The 8,776-nt window shown below is 43.6% G+C and overlaps 1 pseudogene; it reads right to left on the bottom strand.

Moving 5' to 3' along the window:
• Positions 1–2,498: 2,498 nt before the first annotated feature.
• On the bottom strand, positions 2,499–8,416 carry LOC120694138 (annotated as a pseudogene).
• Between the last annotated feature and the right edge of the window lie 360 nt (positions 8,417–8,776).

Genomic DNA, 8,776 nt, shown 5'->3' on the forward strand with positions numbered 1-8,776 from the left:
TTGAATGGTTCCCCTAACCCTTCTTGATCTGACAGTATTAAAATCCCCTACATTAAGCATTTGGTTTTTATGTATCCCAGCTCTTGCCAGAATCTCCTTTTTTTTCTTAACACTGTTGGCCCTCCTGTCAAACACCATTTCTCCCACTAGAGAAACTGAAAACTCCCCGACCCAAGAATCTAATAGAGTCACCTGAGACTCATCAACCGAAGAAGCAAAGGTGGTGACAGTGAAATAGGATCAGTCGAGCATATTCTAACCTCGGATTCTGAGTACGAAAGAAAGGGATTAAGGTCCGCCAAAACAAAAGACATACTGGGGATGCCGTTTCCTACTAATATCAAGGAATTGAGAGGCTACCCTCATTCAGCTTTCGCAGGCCCGGTTTGGAGTTTTGCTTGGCTTTTCTAGTGCTTCAAAAAGCAAATCTGGTTCGTGTGGGGCTAATGGAGAAAAGATGTACAGTGATGCAAAATGTCAAGGGCGCGCAGCGTGGGCATATTCTGAGGCAGTGAATGAGTCCGTTCAAGACTTCGATCCTATGCTTTCCTAATCTAGCGACTTTCGGATTATTCTTATTCCCGGTTGTGTGAAAAAAAGGAGCCCTTACTCATCTTAAACAAAAGGCTTAGCGCCCTCAACTTACCAATTTCACTATAGGCTGGCTCTTGGTGGAAAGGTTCAATTTCTGATTCTTTTCTTGGAGCTGCAGATGTAAAGAAGAATTGAATGCCGGCTATTGCTTGATCTTATCCCTAGTCTCTAGGCTGGCTGGCCATAAACAACCAACTACTGCATAAAGAACAGAAGGATAGGGCTGAAACGTGGCTAGAAATGCGGAAAGCAATCGATTGAATCCAACGTGAGTCAACAGCGGGGTCTATTAGTGCGTTACCGAGGGTGGTATCAAAGGCATAAAAGGGTTCGAAAGTCATAAGCCACGGCGCTAACACGCATCCATTTTCTTGCTAGATGCTGACCAATTGGTCATGAACATCGTAAGGCGTTGCTCTTCGCGAATCCCTGCCGTAGTATCAGCTACCCCTACTCGCTTAAAGCCCTTTACCGATTCCACAATGGTTTCCCTTTTACATCTTGTAAGTCACAGCCTCCTTACCCAGCGAGTGAATGAACGAGCCAATAAACTGGTGATCGGTCCATTTACTATTTATTATTTACTATTTATTATAGTCTATGACGGAAGATCGTCTCTTCGCACATGAGATGCGTACTTTGTGGTTGGCCAGGATAAGCAAAGCCTACATCATCTAGGACTTGCCATTGAAAATCCACCTTTCTATTCGGTCATCAACAGCTCGGGTCCATTTAGCTTCGGTGACCAGATAGATCCATCATCTTCGAGGAGGAGGAAAGTCCAATACGCGTTATGGAAGACTAGGGATTGCTAATCCGCCCACGCGGGAAGCCTTCTCCCTCTCAGGCTCAAGAGTCAAGATAGCCCGCCCTAAACAAGAAGCAGCTTATTCTTTCTACTATGGCGGATAAAGCAAACCAAAATGCGCAACGGCTTTCGCGCTAGTTGCTCCATCCGTTGCTTGTTTGGTTTCGATGCATAAATCAACCTCTCGTTCAGGCGGTAATCCTGGTAGAGTCTCATGGAAGACGTCGGTAAATTCTGACACCACTGGAATAGATGATAGGTTCTTGACCTCCGATTTCGTCTGCATGGCTGATACAAGGTAGGCGGTACAACCTGACTCGATTAGATGCTGTGCCTGTAAAGCTGAGATTGTCGTGATTCGATCACCAACTTGTCTGAATTGCAATGAAAATGGCTTAGTCCCCGGTTTCTGGAATGTCACCTTCCTGCGAATCAATCGTGGCATGATGCATAGTCAACCATTCCAAGCCCAGCATCATATCGTCCCTGCTTTTGCAACTATTGGGTCTACTCTTAGCTCTCGTCCTGCAATCTGTATCTTAAGGTATGAACACCTCAATTCCTGAATGAAGAATTCAAAGGTTCCGATCAACATTGTTTTTCCACTCTCTATTGTCGCCAGCCCACATCTTTTGACCCAAGCTTTAGATGATACTGAGTGACTGCATCCAGTATCAATCAGTACGTAAGCAAAGCACCCAGAAATATTGAAGATACCTGCTATCAGTTCTGTGGCCACGGTAGTGTCATCTGTCTGATCTAGTCTGTCGATTGGTCCCCCAGCCTCGCTGTGATGTGCCTGAACTGTGACTCGCGCGCCTCCTCTGCCTCCAAATCTCACGTCCCGCTGAGAGATGGGACCTCCACGACCTCTCGGCTGTTGTGTACCGCCACCTCTCGCCACTACTCCCTGTGTCATCGGTTTGGTTCGGTCTCCAAGCATGAGTTTTGAATTTGGCTTGGGACACTCCCTAGCGAAATGACCGAGCCCACCACAATTGTAACAACATTCTTCCTGTAGCAAGTTGACTCATGATGTCCCCCTTGACAATATCGACACCAAACCTTCTCGTAATTCACAACGCCAGAATTTGGCTTAGCTGGATTTGCTGATGGCGGGGAATTCATTGACTGACTTGGCCTTGATTGATGATCCATCAACTCGTGGCTTTACATTGAGAACAAAGCTTTGCTGACCCTTGCTAGGCTCATATGACTCCACTCGTAGCGCATCATCAGATCCACTAGTCTCACTGTACCAGGAAGGTCGATTATTTGGGATGAAGCCCTTCCAGATATTGCCGTCGCAAGCGGAAGTCATCTGCCACAATGTCGGGAGCATACCTCATCAAGTTGTCGCATTTCATATTGTAGTCCTGAACAGTACCACTCCCTTGTTTTAGGCTAACGAATTGCTGTCGAAGCGCTTCCCGAGACATAACATCTAAATACTGATCATTGAATTCTCGCTCGAACCACGCCCAAGGAATGGTTGGATTTGAACCATCATTATCTCCATTATGTCTCTTCTTTGCCTCCTGCCACCAGAAAGGAGCATGGAAACATGAGAAGCAAAGAAAGAATGAACATATGGGCGTTAAGCATTGTGAAGAGTTTTTTATTTAGTTAAATAGCTGGGAATAAGGCTTACCTTTCGTAAGTCCAATATGCGAGTAAGAACATGTGCGGGGATAGGCATATGTTTGAGGATATGGAGGAAATAGAACGATTTCACTAATTGTTTCGTCTGGGTCGTCTTTTATTTTTTTTACTTATTTTCACTCACTACTTTTTTCTATTTTCTTTTGTCTATCGAAACAGCCTAGGATTTTACCTAGTCAGCTTATGCTTCATTTCCTTCGATTTCTTCTTTCGATATGAGCGAGCTTACCCAAAACCTATACTTTAATGATCTAGTAGCCCTATTCACATATGCCTATTTCTCTAAACCTAGTCCTATTACTGCCATATCTCTCCCGGGTGCTCGCTTATCCCTATGCCGTGCATACCTGTCTCTTGCATACATAACTGAACTTTCCCATGCCCACTGAATGCCTATCTGTGAATCCCTTTCCATGAATGCCACTCTTAGGCTATTGAAACCATATCTCGCCTATTTTTAGTAGCTTACTCGTTCATACCTAGCACCTGTTTCTCAACGTTACACATACCTTGAATGCCAACCAACAACTTGTTGACCTAACCAGATGCCTATACCGGTCGGTGCTTCTTTCAAGGGACAACCTCTGCTCGTGGTTCATATCTTGCTAGCTCTGTCCCAAGCTCCTCTTTCTAGTAGCCCTACTAAACCTATGAGTTGACTCGTACATACTCACTTATTCTTTACTTATCTTATCTGTGACTGCATATTCCTAGCATTGACCTATTCAATATGTCTCTATTGGCTAACATAGCCCTTGTAAAAACAACTATACCTGTCTCTGCCCGTGAAAACGAAAAAACAAATCAACTACGGCTCCCTCAACGTACTCACTTGTTGACCTATCCAGCTTATCCAACTACTTGACCTAAACCATATGGATATACCGGTACTGCACCGTTACGCAAAAATGAACTCCTTTTTATAGTGGGCCTATGTCTTGTATCCGTTACTTGGTCGTTCAAATCACACAACCCATACCTAACTCCTGTTTAGAAACCTGTGCTTGCCAGCTTATCCTTTTAGAAATATGCCTATTCCTTTCCCTGAGCAAGGTATATAGAGGTAGTCACTCATTGCCAGAACTACTACTAAATGCCAATGCTAGTGCTAAGCTTCAAGTACTACTCTGAAATCTTATGCATAGGAAATCCTATCTATATAGATAGTGGTTTCGTTACCCTCAAGTCACTCAATAAACTCTTTCCTACTTTCGTTAGACTTCTATCGGGTAGCTGCTTACACCTACTTTCCTATTATCATTGCAGCTACTCCCTATGTTTCCTATTTTTGCGGCTACCTCCCTAGTGAGTGAGTCCTCCCACCCAAGCTAGAAACCTATACCCAAGTTAACTCCTTTCTACTATTTGTTTTTGTTCTTATACTGATTGCTGTTTTTCACTGTCAAAACTCCTATTCATGCTTAGCGCCCTGGGTATCCTTTGAAACTAGGCCGGCTATCAATAGTTGGATATGAAGTAAGTGAAGAGCGAAGCGAAAGAAAAAAGGGTTTCTAATATTTCAGTGAATAAGCCTGAAAGAAATTGCACTTGTTGAGATGGGACAGGTCAGTTTGAACTTCTTTGAACCCGCTAATTTGCAATTTTGATTCTTCATACTGGCAGTGTTTCAAAGGAGGATTACCTTGACTTAGGTCTGCCTCCGGCCTAAATGAAATCAACCTAAGTGAAATGGAGTCTCTATCGTTCCGCTGCAAGAGTTTACTATGAGACTTCATACACCTTAAAGTTCATAGAACGAAAAGAAGTTTTTTGGAGGCCCTTATCCTCATTACGCCTAGCATTGAGTGGGCTGGATATTTACCTTATCAACTAGCAAATCAATAGGGGTTCTATTTGATTAGGCACCTGAATCGGACTGAACCGACTGTTTGTCAGGCTACTGTTCTCCTATTCTTTCGAATCCATGAAGTAAGACATTGATTTTGCAATAAGGTCAATTATGTCCATTGCATAATAAGTTCCCTTGAAAAGCATTGGCGCACGTGTAAGCGAGTTGCTCTACCGAACTGAGCTATAGCCCTTGTCAGAGATATCTTAACATATAGATAATTTCTTGTCAAGATGAATATTCTCTAATGCCAGAGGATATCCCTTTGATCCGTTTATATAACATAAACATACCAATAACGAAGCGGTATTGCTTAAAAAAAGGATTCTATCTATAATCGATTCTTTGACCGGCTTTGGTCGAGCAACCACTACATTTCTGAAACGGCTACTGCCTACATAACTTATCTTCCTCTTTTCAAGGAAGTAAGTATCAGACCATATGTAGTTCTTTGCCTCGTTAGACACTAGAAAACGAATGAGATTTGAAGATATTTTATGAAAATCCAATTTAAATCCGGTTACACTTGTTGGTCACTTAAGGCCGACTTTCTTCTCTAAGAAATTCTAGAAATTCGGCACACTTCATTGCGGCCCTCTCCGAATCCGCCTTTCGGATGTGACCCACTTACTTACCCGTCCATAAAAGGAAGATTTCTGTTGGTGGAATTCCAGGCTTCTTTTGATTCGGCTCAGCCTTTCAGGGCATAAGCAGTCTTTCCAGTTAAGGGCAGCCCCCGTTAGATCGGAGGGGGTTTCATTAGCGAAGGACTCCCCATTATCTATTGCGATGTTCTGCAATAGATCAGATATCTCTTGCTTAAGTTGCAAAGCTTTCTCGAGCCTTCTCTCTTCATTATTTGTGAGAGGGCGTTCTTCGCGCTGGAAGTTCTCAGTGGGTGTCGGTGAAGGCTCGAGGACGGCGTTCCCTAAGGGATCAACTGCTTTCTTGAATAGGAAATCAAATGAACTGAGGAATCATAAAACATCATCTAAACTGCAAATACAAACTACAAGTAGGCAGACACCATCACAATTCAAACCGCATTTATTTTATAGAGCATTTTACAATAACAGATCACTAGTACGTTGAGATATCAATTAAGCTACTGGTTCTCTTATATTAGCTTGTTTTCCAGCATAGTGTGAACTTGAATTCTTGACTTATAGCCAATCATAGCGATACACTTATCACCTAGCAATTTATTAAGGCTTTATCAAGCAAGTAATGAAAGCTAGATACATTGGTTTCACAGCAGGATGAAAATGGCAAACCATGCAAGGCAAATAAAGGTACGGGGCAAGCCAAAAACAGCAAGCAACTAGAAACGAACTGAAATGAATGAAACTAACGAAGGAAACACTACATACGCTAGAGCATGCAAAATACATGGAGCCATGGAGATTGCGTCTCACCTCGATGAAGTTGGAGCAGAGCCGTCCGCCGACTCCGCGACCGATAGAATTCTGATCCAGGGTGTGTCTTCTCGAATGTGTAGAACCGACTTTGAAACCCGCGTCCTCGCTGAGGAGTGCCTACGTACTTTCTTCATAGAAGAAAGATCAGGGTTGCTTTCGTAGTTCTTTTTTATCCTCCCCCCTTCTCCATTTAACGTCTGTTATCCTCCTCCCTTCTCCATTTAACGTCAGTTAGTAGTAGTAGCTTGACTTGATTCAATGGATCCAATTCCTCCATTGAAGGATCATTAAGTTCTAAATTAATTAATTCATTTTTTTTAGGGTATCAATCCTATCATTGAGGAATCTTTTATAATATTTACTATTTCGTCCATGTTGCCGCAAACTATCAAGAATCATACTCAACATACTTGGATCATATTCTTTACCGCTTTGCGGGTTTCGGATTGTATTTCCAGAGGTATCATCTTGCCAAAGTATTTGGCCATTAACTGGGCCAGTTAAACGTCTAAGTTCTTCCAGTATGCTCTCTTTTTTTTCATAAATCTCATTTGTTAAGTCTAGAAATTCCTCCGGGCTCAAGGACCCAAAAAAGCTTCCTCTGGGCTCAAGGACCATGCAATTGAGTTAAGTTGAAAAATATTCTGTCTTGGCACTCAGAGGCTGCGGGGAGCAGCTGCTGGGGCCGGTGGAGCAGCAGCTGCTGCTGCTCCATCGGGGTTGCCGCTGGAGCAGCAGGAGCAGCTGCTGGGGCGGTGGAGCAGCAGGAGCAGCAGGTCCCGCTGGAACCGGGTTGTTAGGGGCAACCTCCCCCCTTTCCGGAGAGTGGAAAGGGGGGATCTCTTGTATGGGCGAGAGGGCGTTCCAGTCCTCGTCCTCCATATGGAGGACGGTGGGCTCTTCCTCCTTAAGGGCTGTTTCGCCCTCGGAGCAGGAGGGACTTTCTTTATCCATTCCTCCCAGGGTCGCTCTGCGGGCCTCCTGAAATCCCTCGAAGAGGGACTGGAGTAGAAAAAGTACCCATGTCATGACAACATTCAAGAGGTCCTTGAGTAGCTTCGGAAAGAGCTCCTTGAGTAGCTCCAGAAAGAGCTCCGTGACCCCCGGAAAAAGCCAAAGAAGGAGACCTACAACAGCTACGGAAAATACAAAAAGAATAGTGATTTTCCTCCTTTTTCCCAAATAGCCGACGACCCAGGAAAGGAGGATTTTACATTTTAAATAAAAAAGGAAAAAGGTATTTTTAAACCTATTCCCCCTTTTGGGTCAGAGGCAGAGGCTAGGTACCTCCCGCCCCCGGACCTAGTACCCGCTTCACTTGCTGTGATTCTTGGCCGTTCAAGAATCACTGTTTCGTGATCGAATGACGACGAAATAGATATATGAACTGTAGTATCATTTGCTGGGATGGGATAAGTGATTCTTTTATTGGATTCCCATGGGATCGTAGAATCAACTAAGGATGCAATCGGTATTTGTGATCGATTAGCTTCCAGTATGACCGATGACTTTCTATCTGGATTCGGAATAACCACACAATCAGGTTGTTGGTTCAACCCAAAATGGATTTTCTTCTTCTTGAACGGAATTTCTTAGGATTAGCATAAGAATTGGTCAAAAAAGCCCCGATCTTCCATTGAGAATCATTGATACAGCTCCCCATTTTTTCCATTATCGAATATATCATTTTTTCCATATCAAAATATAAAGAAATGATTAGTCTTTAAAAAGAAGGAACGGCCATTTTGACGAATGAGAGATCCTATAAAATGAAGAGCGTTTCGTAAACAATCAGTGTCTTGTCTGAATCGAGAATAGCAATTCCATTTCTGGAACCACGGATATAGACTTTAAAATGGTGAGCAGCTACCCGACGGCCGAGATGTGCATTCGTACAAAGTAATTTTGTACAGACAGTTGAAAGGATTGTCATTTCCGGTTTTCGTTTCCGGAGATACAGGTGGTAAGTTAGAAATGAAAATAGGTTAGCTGCTGATCTTCTAACCACTCAGAGTCAGAGTAAACATCAAAGAAAGGTGATTGATGACATAACCAGTAGTGGGAACTTCACTCTACTAGGTAACTAACCTAAAACTATACGCCGATCTCGAGAAGCTGCTCCTTCCTGAAACTATCATCTCTCTTTGCTTAACTTTGAATAGGCCGGCCACATAGGCATGAGTGGATTTCTTTTCTTTATGGATTTTTAGGCCTAGGGAATAGGTATATGGGATGGGCTGGGGATAGGAAATGAACAAGCTTGGTACTAGGGCAGGGCTCCCACTGGGTGGGACGGAACCCTATGGGACAAAGGATCACTTCACTACGCTTCCTTAAATGTCTTCGCTGAATCGCTCCTTTAGTAGAGTGGCTTTACGCTTACACTCGAGCTGCTCAACCTAGGCACCCTGGATATTAAGCTTTGGGCCGCAACCTAAACACGTG

The sequence above is a fragment of the Panicum virgatum genome, unplaced genomic scaffold, assembly GCF_016808335.1.
Source record: "Panicum virgatum strain AP13 unplaced genomic scaffold, P.virgatum_v5 scaffold_3553, whole genome shotgun sequence".
Classification (NCBI taxonomy): Eukaryota; Viridiplantae; Streptophyta; class Magnoliopsida; order Poales; family Poaceae; genus Panicum; species Panicum virgatum.